General features: G+C 38.4%; 1 long non-coding RNA gene across 1 annotated transcript in view; it reads left to right on the top strand.

Annotated features, from left to right (window-relative positions):
• Nucleotides 1–673: 673 nt before the first annotated feature.
• The window catches only part of LOC114232614 (uncharacterized), a 57928-nt gene continuing 37737 nt past the window's right edge, over nt 674–20864 (top strand). The window contains exons 1-3 of the long non-coding RNA XR_003618700.2: nt 674–770; nt 2994–3083; nt 5470–5538. This is a non-coding gene — a long non-coding RNA (uncharacterized LOC114232614). The remainder of the gene's footprint in view (nt 771–2993; nt 3084–5469; nt 5539–20864) is intronic.

Here is a 20864-nt window from a genome sequence, read left to right on the forward strand (position 1 = left end):
ATAGCTGATTACATTCAGTTTGAATTTTGCAGAGTAAGACAATCGCTTACCAGTATTTATCTTTTTATTTTTTTGACATCTTTATGGGCTCAGAAGGCTCCAGTCCTTGTTGCATCTGTGCACTCTCCACCTCTACCTCCAATTAGTCATCAGCTGACTTCAGTAACAATAAAGCTTGTGACTGGAGGAAGCCTGTTTGACAAGGTTATGCACCCATGTGGCTCCCTCCTCAGCTGACTTCAGTGTATAAGATGCCCCTCAATTTTTAGTCTAATGATTTTAGAAAAAAAATAGCCTCTTATATATGGAAAAATACAATATATATATATATATATATATATATATATATATATCTCCTTAAGTTTCACCTCCTTATATTCTGATTCAGTAAATTTGGAGTGGGACTCAGGTTCTAAATTTTAACCAATATACCCCCTTCTCAAAGTGATGTTGTGACTGAATTCTAAGGTCTTTTTGACTGATGAATTCTGAGGATAGATAGTAGAATGAAGGCAAGGACTTTCTCCCTCTCAATTATTTATTTTGAAAAAGAAAATGCAGAGCAGAGAATGTGACCAAGGACCCTAGTAACCTGCCTTTGAAATTGATTCATAGGCAGAACTCTATTGTTAAGGTTCTAGAACCCACAATAAAGACAAGGGGTGAGCTAAAATTCACCTCTCCAATTATTTGTGCCCTGAAGATCCAAAAGTGAAATTTGACCATGGGAACAAAAAGGGTATAGCTGATGGAATGGCCTGGAGAATCAGGTATACTTTAGTTCACTGTGAATTCCCAGGCTACAAAAGATGATTTTTCCAGAATGCCATGAAGCTTTGATAAGGAAGGGCCAGCATCAATAATGATCATGATGATAATGATAATAGTTAATGTTCTTAAGCACATATTTGTCAAACAGACCTAAATAGTCTTATGTAATTCTTACAATAACTGTATGATATCAAATGAGGAAAATAATACTTATTAACTTGACCAAGTTTATTTAACTACTGTGTGGACAAACTGAGCTTTTAATCTCAGTCTGTCTGACTTCAAAGCCCGTGGACTATATCATTAGTTTCTCTGCCTCCCTAAATGGTACTATGAGGGAATGGAGAAGGCTAGTCTACAAATAATTAATTTTTCAAAGAGGTTGACAAAGACGCTCTGAATCAAGGTTGATTACAATACTTCTGTCATCAGAACTTCCAAAAGTTTTTACACAGGTGGTTTCCGGGTATTTATTGTGTAGATCTCATCATCCCTCAGAAGCAAGCCTAGGAAAAGGCTCAGTTTATTCTCATAAAAAGATTGCCCATTTCTGGGGATAGAGACCTTTCTAGGATGTTATAAGGAGAAGTGTAGCAGCAATCCCAGTTGAGCCTAAATTGAACACATTTTAGGACTCTTGTTATAGAGATCTACCAAAGGCAGATTTTAATGTTTCTAGCAAACCTCCTGGGAAATAACTATTAAAAGAACAAGACAACCTGGCATAGATCTGTGCCCAATAATATCATCAATACTGAAGAAGACTCATTTTTTAATATAGAACGGTGTCTATCACTCAGCTCGTCCTTAAGCCCCAAAGGTCTCAGGTTGAGTGCTAGGAAGAACCAAGTAATATGTGAAAGAGGTATTTCATTATAAAGTCTGAAATCACTGGCCATTCCATACCCAATGGTGTATAACACAAAGACTTACTGGGAATTCTCCACTACCTATGCAGAGAGCACACAGTTCCACAGTGCTGGCTCCCTAAAGGCAGCCGGCATACAGGTGGTCTCTATGGTGTGTGCAACATTAAATAACACATCATGTTTGGCACAGCAGAGGTTTTAGCCCAGCAGGACACCTTCATGGTGCATATTCAGGGTTTGTGCCAGACCTGGAAGAAAAGTGTTTTATAAGCCTGAAGCCTGGGTAGCAGGTTACACTACTGAGTGCCAGGAATGGAACAAAAGAGAAAAAATGGCAGTAATTGCATGGTATTTGAAAGAACTCTGTGCTTGAATCCACATGAGATATTTTCAGAAAATATTAAGGGAGATTTAAGGGACTCTAGGGATTCCAAATAGTAGATAGAGGCAGAGCCCTAAAGAGGTTGTTTATTACAATCAATGCTGTGATATCCAGCCTCCCCGATGCCTCCTAATACTCCTTGGCTCCTGATATTCATGTCCTTGCTTTGAACCGCTACACAGTAAATCAGTGCTGACCCACATCACCAGTAGAATACTGTGGAAGTGGTGGTGTATGACTTCTAAGCTAGGTTATAGAAAGCATTGATGTTTCTTGGATTATCACCCCAGGGGAAGCTAGCCTCCAAGTTTTAGGACATTCAAACAGCCCCGTGGAGAGGCCTATGGGAGGGTAACTGAGGTCTCCCATTGAAAGCCAGCATTTGCCAGCCATGTGAAGGAAACACTTAGGAAGCAAATCTTCTGTCCTCAGTCAGATCTTCAGATGACTATAGCCTGGCCAACATCTGACTGAAATACCATGAGAGACTGAGCCAGAAACACTCACACAACCCCCTCTAAATTTCTAACCCACATAAACACAGAGAAATAGTAATGTTTATTGTTGTTTTAAGTTGCTAAATTATAGTGACATGCTATGCAAATATATAGCTAATGCAAATATGATCTCCATTTTTATTCCTAGGCTAGAAAGTCATGAAGAGAGTGTTTGGCTAAGACTTGAATTGCTATAAGTAAAGGGTAGGATTTGATAGGTGCTGAGGCAATGGGAAACCTTTCTTGGAAGAGGGATGAACATTAACAAAGGCAGAGATGCAGACCCATCTGTATTCAATGGGACAGATGTATCTACGATGTTGAGTAAGAGGAGAACTGAGGAATTAGGTGGGATAGATCGGCAAGGTCCAGGTTAGAGAGGTCTTTATGGCCAATTTTAAGATCTTGAACGTGAAGCTTAAGACACTGAAATATGAGGCAGAAGAGTAATAGAATAAATAATTGCTTTTTCAGAATATTATTTCATCTAGTGATTGGGAGTCGAATGAACTACAGGCATACCTCGGAGTTATTGCAGGTTCAGTTCCAGACCACCACAATAAAGTGAGTACTGCAATAGAGCAAGTTGTAATCTTTTTGCTGGTGGAGGGGCTTGCCTTCAATTTGTAAAAAAATGCAACATCTGTGAAGTGCAATAAAACAAGTTCTGCTGGTAGAGGCAAGAAGACATTGGAATGAAGAAAATGATTTGAATAATTTAATAATCATACATAGTTAATCTGAATGAACTAATAAACATATATTTAGAGAAACTTGACTTATCTTTTCAGATATGACTTTATAAGATGACTGTAATATAAAAATTACTTGCAAATTTTTAATTTAGATTTTCATTCATTCATTAATGAAATATTTATTGAATGTTATTGTAGAAGTTAGGCATACCTAAATTGATAAGTTTAATTCATGATCATCATAATAATCTTTTCTCTACACAATGTTGGTAACATAGGGACAATTATTAAATGAAATAGTTGAAATTATTTATCGTTCTTTGAATTTATAGGTACAAATTTTAAGCAATAAAGAAAAGTATTCTTCTTTTATAATTTCTATCTTTCAGTGATTTTGTTGTTTGTTAGCTTCTGCTTTGAAATTGCAGGCAGATGTTGTCTAAGGAGAAATTTCACTTTTTACCATAAGGACAGGTACTGAATTAAATTACAGGCCTGGCCCGATGACACTATTTACTGGGATTGGGGAAGCAGAGATTAGTTATTAAATATTGTTATCTTTGTTCAACTGCATCTCTTACTCTCCTGTCTTATCTCTGTCTCCTCTACCTTCTGTTTATCTTAAGAACTCACCTCTCTGGGGGAAAACCCCTCAATATTTGTGTCTGTAACTAACAAACAGTTGCCTGATTCTAGTTATGAATCACAGCTAATATTCCACACACAAAAACATAAAATACCTGTACTAACTTTCATTTCATTTGCATTCATCTTTATTGCCATAAGCCTCATAGTTCCACTAAAGTGTAAATTTTCCATTTTTTGGAATTTTTAAGGAATTTCTGGAGAAAAGGATATTTCTAAGGACCACTCAGGTCTTATTGTTATCATTGTCCTAATATTTATGGCATGAAAAAAACCTAAAGGCCATGACCCAATAAAAGGCTGTAAAATCAATTTAGAGTGTTACGACAATAACACCTTTAAAGTGAAATAAAATAATATTTAATAGACAATATACCTAATGTGTTGCACATCATAAGAGTAAATACTACGTTATAAAACTTGATTCCAGTTTTATGTTTGTGTGTGCATGAGTCACAATATAAAATTACCTCTTGTCAAATAGCATTTAAAAATTTTTGAAAGTTACTGATACTTGGGAATATAAATTTCAAAGTCTAAGAAGGCTTTTCAGTATAATAATATTTTTATGGATAATCTGTTTTTCTCCAAATCAGAAATAGCATGCATTGGAGATGGAAATAGAGATTATATAAGCAGTTGCAGAAGATTGTTTCAGACTTCTCTAAGTTGTCTCTCTTCTCAGTTAAACACTTTTTTGGGGGGTGGGGGTGGGAAAGGGGATAGAGCTTATCAATTATCTACACAGCGACATTTTTTATGTTCAGCTGCTGTTATGCATTTGAGAAGTGACTATCCAAAAATCACTCCTCCTTGTGCAGACGGTGATGAATGTCGTTATGTGCTTCACAGGGAATAAGCACTGCAGCGTTTCACCTTACCAGGCTGTTAGACTTTGGAAGATACCAACCTATTTCCTGACCTAGTCACATAGTCTAGCAAAGGTGACTCTCAATCAAGGTTTCTGAGTGACTAGATAAACTCAGTGTATATATTTTTCTTAATCTCCTATCTTTGCAGTTGGAATCCTAAAGATAATAAACTTGCCTCATAAATCTTCACATGGATCAACTTGGGAAAAATCTCAAGGACTTTCTCTCCCTTCATTATTTATTGTGATTAATGCCAAAGGTTGTTGGTGTCTTTCAATCAATGAATTTCTTTGTGCATACTCAGGTTATTCAATACTAGAGGCCTGATGCAAGAAATTTGTGCAAGGGGCTCGGCCCCCCCCCCGCACCCCCCCCCTCCCCACCGTGGCAGCCACCTTGGCCCTCGCAGCCCCAGCTTAGTCTGGAAGGTCATCTAGAAGGACATCTGGTCTAATTAGCATATTATGCCCTTATTATTATAGATATGTCTTAGATATTGATATTTCTTCATTTGGAGACAAAAAGACAGGTTTTGCACAAAAATAAGTGGGTATACCAAGGTTTACAGGGTTGTGTTTTAACCATACATTAAGGTTGCTTTGATGGAAAGCAGTTTAGTGTGGTGCAGCAGGGAGTACTGGAATTTGGGACTAAGGCTGGTTCCAGAATTGCTACTCTTTAATTGCATGACTTTAGATAACTGTCTTAATTTCTTTTAACCTCAATGTTCTCATCTAGGAAATAAAGAGCAGCATACTACAAACCCTGAAGTTGCCTGAGAGCTCTCCAGTTCCACAAATCAGAAAGGTAAGTTAACTGGAGAGTTGAACGCAGCAATTCAGATAAAAATATCTAGCACACACTAAAGGAAAAAAAAAAAAAACCATCAACAAGGTGGAGAACTTGATTTATGCATTCATTAAATATATACTGAGCATTTAGGTGCTGGGCTAGGCGCTGTGTGTGTGTGTGTGTGTGTGTGTGTGTGTGTGTGTGTGTGTTTTAAGTGTGGTAGGAATCTTAAAAAGAAGCTTAGAGACTAGTTGAGGGGAATTGGGTGTGTGCATGAATAACCCTCCCTGACAATGGCTCTCAATTTTTAGGAAATTAACTAGGCAATTGAGCCATAATTCATTTTATCTTTTAAGACAGCACTTGATGTTCTGAGATAAATGGCTCAATCTAAAGTTACTTCAGAGTAAAATAATTTTACTGCATATCAGAACATCACTATTTGTAGGCAAAAGACTTGCCAAGTTCATAAGAATGTGTGGGCGTACTTGTTTTAAAAAATCTGTGATTAGGACAAAAAACTCTACTCCCTGAATCTGCTTTACCTGAAAATAAATAAACCAATTCTAATCCCTGCCCAATAATAATAATTTATAAAACAAGGGGTTGGGTTGAACACAGAGATTAGAGAAAGGTGTTAATCAAATTCACAGTGGCATGCTTTTACAAAAAGGAAGCAAGGACTGCTGGGTTCTGTTAGGCAATCTTTTTAAGCTTTGATTAAAGATGCTACCAGGCAACATTTTCTAACCCCACATAGCATATTAGAAATCTGTATCTTTGCACAGACTCCTCCCATTTAGATTGTGAACTGTTTACAGTGTCCTAATTTCTAAGGCAGCCATGGCACATGAATAGATTTTCTCAGTTCAGGTTTTAATATTTCTTAAATGTTCAGTAACAGATAGAAAAATATTTCTAAATACAATGATTGTTCTTGATTCAGTATATCAGCACTAAGCAGATTTGTCACAGAAATAAGCAAAATATGCTTCTGAATATAGGTGGCTATTTATGTACAGTTCCCATATTAAGGCAGAGGAATATAGAAAGAGGTGCCTGAGTATAGGTTTTCTTCTTTCAGGCATAAGTGGAACATTTTTTTTTTCAGGAAGAAAGGAATATGATTAGATTCATGTGTTAGAAAGGCAATCTAAGATGAGAAAAAAATAATAAAAAAGTGATATTAAGGTATGTTAACTTTAATAATTCATATAAATGGCCATCAAGATTTGTGTGAGAAGAAGAGAATGGTTGAATATGAGGAGTGAGAGATAAACTAACCTCAAATGCTAAGCTGGGTGCTGGGAGGATGATAGTGTCACTGATTAAACCTAGAAAAACTAAAGAAGAAACCATTTTTGAGCCAATTATGCTTAGAGGAGAAAGAAAAGATATAAACTTATTATTTTCCTATCTTTTTATTTTTGAAGATTTCAAACCTAAAGAGAGGTTGCAAGAATAGTACCATACATACCTATAAACTACTCTGCACTAGGTTCACCATCTGTTGCCATTTTGCCCATTTGATAACCTCCCCCCACCTCTCTTTTTCTCCCCTCAATATTTTGGCAATATATCCTAATAACCAGTCAATTCTCCTACTTATCCAAAATACAATTACCACTCTCAAGAAACTTAAAATTATTAAGATGCTATCTAATAAACAATCTATATGCATTTTCCCAATATTCCCAATAATGTCTTTTATAGCTTTTGTTTTGCTGGAAGGACATCCATATTGGGATTCTGATATGGAGCTAAGGCACCACTTTATTGTTATAAATGTCGATTTGAGAGTCACTCACTGGCATGGAAGTGATATTATCAAGCCAATAGTATAGGTGAGACTACTCTTGAAAGAGTAAAAAGTGAGGTTAATCAAGGACAAAACCTTGAGAAAATTTTATATTAGCTTTTTAAAAAATTTGTATTGAATTTATTGGGGTGACATTGGTTACTAAAATTATATAGGTTTCAGGTGTACAATTCCATATTACATCATCTGTATATTGCATTGTGTGTTCACCATCCAAAGTCAAGTTTCTTTCTGTCAGCATTTATCTCCCCTTTACCCTCCTCTACCTCCCCTAAGCCCACTTCCATCTTGTAATCACCATTATGGTGTGTGTGCCTGTGAGTGTTTTTGTGTTTAATTCCTTCCCTTTTTCACCCAGACCTCCAATGCCCCTCCCCTCTGACAGCTGTCAGTCTGTTTTCTGTATCTATGAGTCTATTTCTATTTTGTTTATTTTGTTCATTAGGTTCCACATATAAGTGAAATCATATGGTATTTGTCTTTCTCTGGCTGGCTTATTTCACTTGGCACCATGGTCGGCAAACTGCGGCTCGCGAGCCACATGAGGCTCTTTGGCCCCTTGAGTGTGGCTCTTCCACAAAATACCACGGCCTGGGCGAGTCTATTTTGAAGAAGTGGTGTTAGAAGAAGTTTAAAAAAAAATTTGGCTCTCAAAAGAAATTTCAATCGTTGTACTGTTGATATTTGGCTCTGTTGACTAATGAGTTTGCCAACCACTGACTTAGCATAATACTCCAGGTCCATCCATACTATTACAAAAAGGAAGATTTCCTTCTTTAATGGCTGAGTAGTATTCCATTGTGTAAATGCACTGCATCTTTTTTACTCACTCACCTACTGATGGCACTTAGACTGCTTCCAAAACTTGGCTATTGTAAATAACACTGCAGGGAATATAAGAGTGTATATATTCTTCCGAATTAGTGTTTCAGGTTTCTTCGGATATATTACCAGTAGTGGAATTGCTAAGTCATAAGGTAGTTCCATTTAAAATTTTTCTATTAGCTATTTTTATTTTAAAAATTATTGTGTAAATCAGTATTTTCAGAAATTTAATCAAGGAAAATTATGTAATTAAGAGAGTAGCTTATAACAAATTATGAAGTTATTGAAATGTAGAACTAGGACTAGAATTTTTGCCTCCTGAGCATGTGGCCCTTCTATTATAACACAATTACAGCCTGTGAGTGCATGATGTCAGTTCTGGAAGAAACTGAATGTAGTTTATTGGTTCTCCAACTATGGTTATAACAGTAATTCCCACCACACAATTTTTTCTGCAATGTGATTTGCCACTCCCCCTTAAGGGGTGGAGTCTCTATATTGCCAAATCACATTGTGTCATGGAGACTTAAAGGCATGCTTCCCTTTTTACAGAAAATAGTAGTATAATTAAAAGGAGCTAATAAATAAGTACTTGTTTATTTACATCTTCACATTATCCCAAGGAGGATTTAAGGCAATTAGGGACAGTTTATGCCATTCCTGCTTGGAGTCCTCAGAAAGTACACTTAGATCAACGAGCCTATTTTTCTATCCAAGGGTATGCTTTCTTTCCATATAATCTTTTCTTACTGTTTTGGCTGCTCCCTTTCAGAAATGTCTTCATTCAAGAGCTATTATACCGGCCATCTTGAATGCAAAGTGGCTAACACAATTAATCTCATGAGTTTACTCAAATTCACATTATCAAACCATAAAATAGTCATGTTGGTAGGTCCATGTTTCATGATATATATTTAAAATAAAAAATAAGTGATAGGCAGGAAAAAAGTACTTTTTGGCCTGGTATATCTGAGAAGTAGTGGGTAGACCTTCAGAGGAGGTGGGTAGAAGAGAGGAGGATGAAAGTAACCCCTCTCTGTAACTTATTGATTAGCATCTGGTTTTGTGATTTATTCTTTACTTGATATAATGCACTGTGCTCTGAATTAGAATGCATAGTTTCATTGAGTCTTTAACCAAGAATATAATCTCCTTTAATTTTATTTTGTTGGTTTGTGACCATAGCTGTTCAAAATTCCTGGCAAAACTTGAAGAATTTGTAAGAAAACTGTCAATAAGGGGATTCTACTAGCTTATGGGAAAGACTAGCTCTTTAAATCCATTTTTATTTTTTAGAAAATTATATTTGTATCTAGTGAGAATTTCAAACATTGCCAAGGGGAATATATCAAAACAAACACCTGCTTCTTATCTCTAGTCCTCTAGTTTCGTCTCCAAAGTCAACCGGTTTTCAAATTCTTGTATATACATATTCAGAGATATTCAAGTCTTGTCAAGCATGTTTATACATATCTATACCTCCTTTTTTTTATTGCCTGTTTAGTAGCATGTGATTCTCCTGTTCACTTTGTTTTTTTACCACTATTTAAATGTAAAGTTTGGTCCATATCAATATAAGTATATAATTTATGTAACAGAAGTATTCCATTATAAACCAGCACCATGATTCATTTACCTGGTTGCCTATTGATGGATAACTTGGCGTGCATACCCACTGGTAAACAATGTTTTAAAGTTTAAAGTTGTGCCCTGGCCAAGTAGCTCAGTTGGTTAGAGCATTGTCCTGATACACCAAGGTTGCAGGTTCGATCCCCAGTTAGGTCCCATGTAAGAAGCAACTAATGAATGCATGAATAAGTGGATCTACAAGCCAATGGTTCTCTCTTTCCCTCTCTCTCCCTTCCTCTTTCCCTCTCTAAAATCAATTAATAAATAAAAAATAAGAGTTTAAAGCTGTGAAAATGTAACAGAACATTAAAAGTCTGCAGGTGAATTACACAAAACACCACAAGGTGGAGATACCACATCATAGAAGCCCATCTCTGTGTTTGATTCTTTGTGTTCTGTGTGGTTGTGAGTCTGTTTTGCTGTGTTTTTGTGCTACTCCATGTCCTTTCACATGTCTAAGTTTCTTTCTATCTGTGCATGCACATTTCTACTCACTAATCCCTTCTCTGTATTTCACTGTTGGGTAGATGTACTTTAGGGGTTAAGTGTGGAATAGTGGGAAGCATGGTGAGCAGAACTGGGACACAGTTCTGATTCTACCACTAACCAGATCTCAGACCTTTTCTCTTCACATCTAATTTTTACATCTAAAGCCATCAGTTTTCCCATTTGTTGTGCAAAATAATTTCTGAAGCTCTCTTTCCTATCATTCTATTCATTCATTCATTCATTCATTCATTTATATAACTGTTTATTGAGTCATCATCTAATAAATTGTGTTGAATTTTACTACTTACCAGGCATTGTGAAGCAGTAGTAGAAATGGGGGAAGATTGTAAATACACATGAAATGTTTTCTAGTTTTGAGTCAATCTAGTGGAGAACACAGACGAACAAATAACTACATCGTAAAGAGTAGTAGAATATGCCACCCTAAATATGCCTCTTGGATATAAGGATTATTGGAGCTGATTATTTTGAGAAACAGCAGACATAAGATGAGCTCTGTAAACAGTATAAATTAGCCTTTTGTAAGAGAAATTAATGTTTATAAAGGAAATCTCCATTTGTAAGGGTGTCTGCCTCTGTGTAGCAAAAGGATGACTGAATCACAAGAGACTTATCAATGGAGAAGGCACAGACTTAAATTTGCATAGCAAACTTTACCCTTGTTTACCCATGCCTTTTCTGGTAACCTCTCACAACTGGCCTTCACCCCATCCCTCCCTGCCCAACAAACACATACCCTTTTCTTTATTTTGCCTTTGGCTGAGGATGATATTTAAGCTATGGGCTAGGCCACATTAGGAAGTTACTGATTTTACCCTATCTCCCATGTGCACATGAGGTATCCATGTTAATAAACTTAAGTTATTTTCTCTTGTTAATCTGTCTTTTTATTATAGGGTGGGGGTGTCTCAGCCAAGAATTCATAAACATAGAGGGAGAATTATTTTTTTGTTCCCTACAATTGCATATAATTACAGTTACTAAATGGAGTTTTAAGCTCTTGTTTCCTAATTTAAAAAGTGGAACAGTGAGTATTTATATACTTCTTTTTTAAATGTTGCCTTTTCTGATTGTAATTGAACTAATATTTTCTGAGGACTATTTGCCCTCAACAGAAACAAACAAATTTCTCATTATATTATTTCAAAAAGAAAGTGCTCAGGATTTTGCATGTCACATAGCTTAACATTTTAAATGATTAATTTTTAGTTTTTATGCAAATACCATAATTTATATGCTTGATAATTTGTAGTAGCAGGTTCATACCTCATCCTGGTTAATAAGGGATAGATGTTGTACAAGGTATAGATTGAATCACAGACCAGCCATGAGCAAGAGGCTTGGTCCATCATTGAGCAAGGACAGTGAGAAAATGAGATCTGGAGCTCACTTGAGTTCCCACTTGAGTTCCCAACTATGTAAGAGCACAGGGGTAAGAAGCCAGAATTTTAAAGAGAAAACACCATCTTTATGGAAACAGTAGAAAGGAATATCACCTTGGCATCCTGCTCTATTTCAGAATAAATATGGAGGATCTATTCAGAGCTATCTGCATGCTTCTAAAGTGGGGAAGAACAGGCCTCCCCAAAATGTGCCACTTTGGTATATAGATTATGATTATTTCGAGCTGGAGAAAATCGAGGACCAAAAGACTCAGGAAGAGCTTTTTACCTCCTCCTTAACTGTCTCCCCAAATTTAGATAGAGGACCTGGTTTAAGAAGAGAACTGTCATCAGAGATAACTACAAAGAGTATGGGCTAGGTTTAGTAAGCTGGGAGAGCTCAGCCTCACTTGTTTGTTCCAATTTCTCTGTGTGCCATTGTCTCTGCATGGCCAACATTTGTTTACTAAACATTTACTCTTCCCATCTTCTTGTGAATTGTCTTTCTACCCTTTGTTGTCCCAGACACCTCCCCACTTCTCCTTAGCTCCGGATAGCTTATAAGCTCAATTGCCTGACTGTCAGAGAGCATCCCATGTCTATGTGAGGCTCCTGTATATATGAAATTAAATTTCTTTTTCCACTGTTAATCTGTGTTATGTCAATTTCATTATTAGACCAGCCAAAGACCCTAGAAGAATAGAGTAAAAATTTTCCTCTCTTACACTTCTCTTCCTTTAACTTTGTGCTTGCTAAACTACATCAGAGTTTTTAAGTGATAGTTATTTAATTGGAAAATGAACATTTGCAGATGAGAAACAATGTTGCCCAACTTATAAAGAGGTGTTGATAAATTGAAATGAGTGGGATCACATTTAACACCCCATTGACTGAAATGTCATTAATATTTTACTTCATATGTTTTTTTATTTGTTATTGTTATTTAGTTTTGTTTTTCTCCTATGGGAAAGGAAGCACCATAAAAATAAGTTTCAAGGCTGTATTTATTTCTGTGGGCAATGTGACTAATCAAGTTAAAAGTGAAATTACATTAATTCATGTTTCCAGTTGAAAGAACAAAAGTAAAATTTTGCATTTTATAATAATTAATATTTAAATTATAACATTTACTTTATAGAGCTGAGTCATATAAGCGCACCAAGCCTCAGTTTTCTCATATATAAAGTGAAAATAGTAAGAGTAATATAAATAAACTAGAGGCCCAGTGCATGGATTCGTGCACTAGTGGGGTCCCTCAGCCTGGCCTGTGCCCTCTCACAATCCAGAACCCTTCAGGGGACATCGGACTGCTGGTTTCGGCCTGATCTGGAGATTGGGCCAAAACCGGCAATCCGACATCCCCTGAGGGATGTAGTAGTGTGGGAAGCGGAAGGCGGCCAGGGAGGAGCCCGAGCCCAGGCCAAGCGCTGCACTGCTCCCATTCATCCTGGCCCCGCTGTGCCTGCTGCTGCTGCCATTTGGTAGTGTTGCCGCACAGGTGGGCGAGGCTCGTGCTGCCGCAACTGTGCTTACCAGCTGTGAGTCCAGCGTCTAGTACCTGTTGGTCAGCTGAGCAGTGCTCCCACTGTGGGAGCGCATTGACTACCAGGGGCAGCTCCTGGTGGTCAGGCCCCTAACTGCCTCTGCCTGCCTGATCACCCCTAACTGCCCTCCCTTGCAGGCCTGATCTCACCCCCAACTGCCCTCCCCTTGCTGGCCTGGTTGCCTCCAACTGCCCTCCTCTGCTGGCCAATTTGGTTCTAATTGGTCAGTTTCTATGACAGTCAGTGTCAAAAGCTCCACCTCCTAGGCAGCTATTGGCTCCTCACAGTTGACCCAGATTTGGTTCTAATTGGTTAGTTTCTATGCCAGTCATCATCAAAAGCTCTGTCTCCTAGGCAGCCACTGCCTCCTCACAGTTGACCCAGGTTTGGTTCTAATTGGCCAGTTTCTATGCCAGTCAGTGTCTCTGGGCCTATCAACAGGGCCTGATCAGAAAGGCATGGGGATCAGCAGCCCCGGTGGAGGCCTAGAGAGAAAGACGCAGGGCTGCTGGCCAGGCTGGGAGGGAAAGAGAGAGGCAAGTTCTGGTCAAGAGCTGCCACAGAGGCTACAGATCAGCCCCTACTTCTCTCTTCAGGCCTCTTTCTGAGCCTGATGCACAGCCCCCTTAGCAGTCACTGCTGGGTCACCGGGCCTGCTGCCACAGTAGTCAATGCTGGGTCCCCATGGCCACCCAGCGCTGACTGCAGGACTGACTTCCAGATTGGTGTTTTGATTGGCTGGTTTCTATGCCAGTCATCGTCTCTGGGCCTATCAATTGGGCCTGATCAGAAAGGCAGGGCTGATCAGCAGCCCTGGTGGAGGCCTGGAAAGAAATGGACGCGGGGCTGCTGGCCAGGCTCCAAGGGAAAGAGAGAGGCAAGTGCTGGTCAATAGCTGCCTCAGATACTCCAGATCAGCCCCTGCTTCTCTCTTCAGGTCTCTTTCTGGGCCTGATTCAAAGCCCCCTCAGCAGTCACTGCTGGGTCACTGGGCCTGCAGCCTCAGTAGTCAGCGCTGGGTCCCCATGGCAACCCAGCACTGACTTCGGGTTGGTCAGCCTTTGGTCCTGATGGGTAGTTACACCCTGGCTCTTTATTATAGAGACTAGAGGCCCGGTGCACGAAATTCGTACACTGCGGGGGAAGGGGGTCCTTCAGCCAAGCCTGTCCCCTCTGACAGACTGGGAGCCCCCAGGAGATGTTCTACTGATGGGGAGCGGGCCTAAGCCGCAGTCTGGCCTTCCTCTGCGGGAGGTGACTGGGCTGATCAGGGGAAGGCGCCAGCCCCATCACCCCGCTGCTGCTGCTACTGTCACAGCCGCCAAGGTGTTTTCATCAACACGGACTCCAGTCCCTTCACCATGAAAAAAATGACAGCTTTCTTTAGGCACTTTCAAGATGTGTCTTTCATAGGATATGACATTTCTTTTCTTTCTTTCTTTTTTATCCTCACCTGAGGATATGTTTCCATTGATTTTTAGAGAGCTGGGAAGAGAGAGGGAAAGACAGAGAGAAACATCAATGTGAGAGGGACACTTTGATTGGTTGCCTCCTGCATGAGCCCTGACCTGGGCTCTGGCCAGGGAGGAGCCTGCAACCTAGGTACATGCCCTTGATCAGAATCGAACCTGGACCCTGTGGTGGGCAGACCAAGGCTCTATTCACTGAGCCAAACTGGCTAGGGCAGGATGTGACATTTCTTAGCCCTCCAGCAGCACACCTTAGTTTTTCCTCCAGGAGTGTGGTGGAAAAACCTTAGAACGCCTTCTTGGATTCTTATTACTCAAGTTACCAAGAACACTGTGAGAGGCAGCTTACAGGGAGCTTAGCCAATGAGCCTTCAGAAAAGGTGTTTCCTCTGCAGCTCATGCACAGAGGACCCCCTGCATTGTGTCTGCAGGGCTTCTGTCCACTGGGCTGGGGGCATGCCCCAAGCCGCACTGCGGCCCCGCTTTCTGTCAGCTGGGCTTCTGTCTGCTTGTCCGGAGGCGTGTCCCAAGCTGCGCAGCATCGCTCCCCAGCCCAGTGTCTGTCCGCATGGTGTGTCCCAAGTCACGCTGCGGCAGCTCAGAGCTCACCCCCAGCCCACCGCCTGCTTTCTGTCAGCTGGGCTTCTGTCTGCTGGGCCAGGGGCGTGTCCCAAGCCGCGCGGGCGGCGGCTCTGAGCATGCCCCCAGCCCAGCAGCCCAGTGTTCTGTCTGCAACCCTTCCTCCCTCTGCGGCCTGTGAATGGGACGCTAGCGTCCCACCCTGGTGCTATGGGGGCCGCCAGCTTTGTAGCGGAGGTACGGTCAATTTGCATATTGCTCTTTTATTAGATAGGTTGTCTGATAGGACCTGACACGTGGTTAGTGCTTCAATTTTTATTTGATACTAGAGGCCCAGGTTGCTGAACAAAGGTCTGGTCTGACTCCACCGGTCTAACACCTGGTGCTATTTTTGCTGCCAATAATTTTAGGGCATAGAAATAAAAACAAATAATAAATAGGTATAAGTTTCAAGATTTGAGTAAATTAGAGTTTAGATGCATTACTCTGTTGAGAATAGCTGAAGGAATTCTTTCTATGGTTTATTTCTGAGGAATGAATAATCTATTATCTCTGCTAAAAGGGGGGAGGTACTGAGCATATTGGAAAATATCTACAAATATCTACAAATTAATTTAAAATAAATTACATATATTTGTTCAAAACTAGGAAATATTTTGTATGTATTATATTGCATAGATGCCTTTAAATATATATTTTAAACATAATCCCATTAAAATTAAGCTTCAACTGTGTACACCATTTTGCCAAATAGCTCCAGCTCTTTCTCATCTTCACAAAAGATAGGACTGAGATGCTTATTAGGAACTGACAGATTCAGAGAGCAGCCTTGTTCAGGAGGTCTCTCAGCTTAGCAACAAAACACAACAAATCTTCTGAAGTGGCTCCCATCTCTTTTTAATGTTTATTAATTTGACCCACCTTTGCCTGACTCTGAACTTTGCCCAGTGGTGTTCCTTCCTTCTATCTCACTAGTCCCAGCCTTCCTCCCTCTTTCTTGTTTCGCCCACCTTCCTCCCTCCCGCAGCGAAGAGAAGTATGGAACTCCCCTCTGGAGACCCTCCACCTCAAACGACCATATGGGTTTAATGTATAATGCATGAGAAGCAGCGTGAGCTGCAGATGATTCAAAAGAAAAGCCTTCGAGGCTGGGCTCAGGAGGCATTCTTCAATAATAATTAGAAAATCAAATAGCATCTTACTGTTGTTCCAGTCATTTCATTGCAGTGTAATAACCCAGGCTCAAATAGTGCTGGAAAGTAATATATTGCTATAATATAACCTTCTCAACACAATTATTGTGCAAATGCACTTACTCATTAGTAATGGGCTCGCTGCCCTCAGAATTTCCTGCTTTCTGACGGGAAATGTCACTTTCCTGTGAACACTTCTCTAACTTGAGCTGTATCACTAAGGTCTCTGGCAGAGACAAAAATAATGTGAGGTTTAATTTGTATGCTAATTTTCAGTATTTTATAGTAAAGAACTATTTTGGGAGAGGCAGGACAGGGCAAGACTTTGGCATGGTTTTGAGGCTAATGACATCAACTTTTGAAAGAGACCTTTTCCTTTTCTTCTGGCACAGAAATAATATTTGAAACTAAGATTTGACTTTTTCCTCCACCACTATACACAGAATTTTTGCATGTAGTCAGGTTTAAACACACACACACACAACTAAAAAGAAGTAGAACGTAGAAATGTTTATTGGGTACTTGATGTGTGACAGATACCAGAATGTACCATCTCACGATATGCTTTTAGATATATGGATTATTTTGAACTAAAGACCATTGAGAAGCAGGTAAACCTCTTAAAATCAGGGAACAAGTTTTCCTTCTGTAAAGGAAATTTCCATTTGTAAAGATGTCTCCTTCTCCCCAGCTGCAGGAAGAGGAATACTCTTACCAAGAAGGTGGGACTTAAATCTACGTAACAAACTTATTACACAAACCTTTGTTTACCATGCTTCTCCTGGTCACATTCTCATGATGGGCCTTCGCCTCTCTGAAGACACAACACCCTTTTCCTTTGTTTAGCCTAAGGTGGTATATGCGTCCTTTGGGTGCTCCCCTGTGTGACACACATATTAATAAACTTTTTTTTTTTCTTGTTACTCTGTCTTTGGCCAATCTAATTTACAGGGTCCTAGCTGAAAAACCTAAAATGGGTAGAAGACAAATTTTTTTTTCCTTCCCTATATGTGTAAAGTACTCTTTAGTAATTTGGCAGGAAGGGAGGGAGTGAAGGAGGGAGACCTTCACTTTTTATGTCTTCAAGGACAGTTATGAAATTCTTTGGAAAACTTTGCAGGAAATGCATTATTTATTTGAAGAAATTAGTCAAGGAGGTTGCAAAGGTGGAAAAAGGTAATCTCGATGCATAACAATATAGGGGATAATTCATCTCATTTACACAGAAGCTGTAGTCAAGGTTTTTTGAGTATTTTATGTGTGAAGATATATACTAATTACTTCATAAGGTTCCAGGGCAAAGGCATTTGATACAATTATATGAATGTTTTATAAAGGAAAAAAGACAACATAAAAAAAAATCACTGTTCCTTTTAAACTAGAAGGAAATTTAGATGCATAGAATTGCTTAACTTAATCTCATGTAAGACTCTAGATAGTAGACAGCCTGGTCCTCTGATTTTGCATATGAGAGGACTGAAAACCAAGTTATTAACAGCACATTATATGGGTTCCTTTGGGTGGACATTCAACCTCTGCTTAAACACCTCCTGTTACAGAGACATCAATTTTCTTGTGGCTACCACCTTTAAATTTGAATATCTTAAATTGTCATACAAATTTTCCTTTTACAAAGTAAAAATTTCTTCCTACCTTGTCAAAACCAAATCATAAAACAATATATTATTTTATCTGATATGTAATAGACAACTTTAGCATTTAACTTTTGTACATTTTAGCATTTAACTAGCACAGTGATATTTTGATGTTGCAGCACAAATCAATTGAAAAGAATAAATTGTTTATTGGTAGTGTTAGAAAAACTGGTTTTGTATAGATTGTTGTTATGTACTACATCGACCTAATTAAATATATGTGAAAAATAGGATGGAAAAGTGATGGAAAAAATGCAAGAGAATATTTTTGTGATTTAGGAACTAAACTTCTAAACTGATCATATATTTATCAGAATAAGTTATCTGTTCAATGAAGGACATCATAGAAAAAGATAATGCACAGATAACAGAATGGTAGAAGGGGGAATATTTTTGTAATATCTCAAAGTGACAAAGGGTTATATCTAGAATATAAAAGGAATTTTTGCAAATTAACAAGAAGAGGACAGAAACCCCAATGAAAAATGGCATACAATTTAAAAAGCAGTTTTTAAAGAGGAAACTCAAGAAGTTAACAAAAAAAGATGCTCAAATTCATCTGAAGTGCTGAAAATGCATGTCAAAAGAATGATGAGCTATCATTTTATACCTATACTCCTGGTAATAATTAGAAAGCTAGGTAATGCCAACTATTAACAGGGTCATAGGGGTAGAATAATCCATGTTTATTCCTAGTGGGAAATAAAGTTGATGCAGCTATTCAGAAGAGTGGTCTGAGCTGACTTTCTCTAAATAAATTTTCTCATACCTTATGTCTAAACTATTCCACTTCTCAATATATATAAAATCCCAGGAACATCTCACACAGATCCATTAAGGGACATGTATAAGGATGTTGACTGCTGCATTATTTGTGGTGGTGGGAGTAGAGCCAACATGGATGTCCATCACTGGGAGAACAGATAATAGAATGTGGTGAGTGTACACCCCAGAATACTAGGTACTGGTTAGAAATAATGCATTTTGTTCATGTAGCAAATATAGATGAATCTTCAAAACAGTGCTTAGTGAAATAAATAAGAATTTAAATAACATACAAAATTATTTATCTAAATGAATCTATATATTTAAATTCATTATTTGAATTCATTCATTCAAAACAAATTTAAAAATCACATTTCTATAACAAGATGTGCAAACAAAAAATGCATTGAACAGAATGGAATGGCTGCCTGGAGACAGAATAGTGAATGTGAGGCAGGTAAGGGAATAAAAGGAACTAAATAAATAAAACAAAAGAGGTCTTTTTTATAGCCCAATGTTAATAACATGTCATGAACTATGGAGCCTGATTAATTCAATTCTCTGCACCTAAGGGTCAAGGGAAAAAGATATCTCATAACAATGACCTTGGAAGAGCCTGAAGGGCTTTGTGAATCATGCAAGAAATCATAAATGTGTTGAGTATCAGTGACATTTTATTATACTCTAAATATATGACATAGAATACTGCATGTGACTATAGAGAACTTAAATTATTTGAAAATGTTTGAGCTAATCAAATATTCTGGTGAACTGTGACGTTTTTGTAAATAGGTAGATTTAGAAAGAAAAAAGCTACAAAGCTTGCTAATGATGTTGACCATTTATTCTTGCCACCTCACTGCAATTTTCACTGTTTTACACCTTTAACCTTATGTGGAAACTCTGCTTTTCATTATGTTGTAGGTAATAGGCCAAAAGCTAGTGCTTTTTGTCTTTCTTGTATCCTTGTGATTATGTTGTTATTGGTGGTGGTTTTTAAAATATAAACTAGAGGGTTTTTTTTCCTAAATGACTTCCTACCAGAAGCAGAAGTAAACGCCTGTGGTTAATGGGCAGAATAAAGTAGAATGGGCTTAATGGGCAAGGCACCTACGGGACTTGCACAGGGCTCCATGCTCAGAAGGGACTTGGGCTTATTTGTTGCTCTGCAACAGCTGTCTTGAAATTCTTAATCATTTTTGGAATAAGGGGTTTCCTATTATGCAGTGGGCTCTCAAATTATGTAGCCAGTCCTGCATAAATAGGTGCAGAAATCATTTTATTTGAAAGCAACTTATTGAACATCTCTGATGTAGTAGGCACTATGCCAGGGGCTGGCAACTCAGAGGTAAATGAGGAATTGCTCCTCTCTTTAAGAGCTCATCATAACAAAGGAGAGACACATAAGAACAACTAACTTCCACAGCAATACATATGCAACATTGTGAGAGCCTGCTTCACAGCAACTTATTTGTGTTTGTTTGGGAGGTGTGGGGATTGTAAATGAACAAGAGATTAGAAATATTTGTTCCACACTGATGCATGGAATCAAATGGCTATCAGAATTAAAACACAATGGAAGTATGTCATTCCTATTCAGAAATGCTAGGCAGTTTCATTTGGAAATAACACTTAATATTATTTCCAGCAGAAATCTCTGAAATGTCAAACGACTTAGCTTTTGCTTTTTTTAACTAAGCAGTAATTTCATCACAAAAACTAGGTCCAGTTTCACTGTCTTCATGGTGCTTTGTTGATCACATCCTCAGTTCATTTCATTTTCAATTTTTCATCAGTTAACCTCATAGGCTTTTCTTTGTTTGCAAAGTCGGATTTCTATAGTTTTGATCCACAAGAGCTTAAAGACGTTTTTTTGTTTTTTTTTCTCAAGTGATTTTACAACATTTTAATTTTTCAGTTCTTCCATTAACTTTCACTAATTTGTGCAGCAGCTTCAAAATCCCACAGCTT

The sequence above is a fragment of the Eptesicus fuscus genome, chromosome 4 (assembly GCF_027574615.1).
Source record: "Eptesicus fuscus isolate TK198812 chromosome 4, DD_ASM_mEF_20220401, whole genome shotgun sequence".
NCBI lineage: Eukaryota > Metazoa > Chordata > Mammalia > Chiroptera > Vespertilionidae > Eptesicus > Eptesicus fuscus.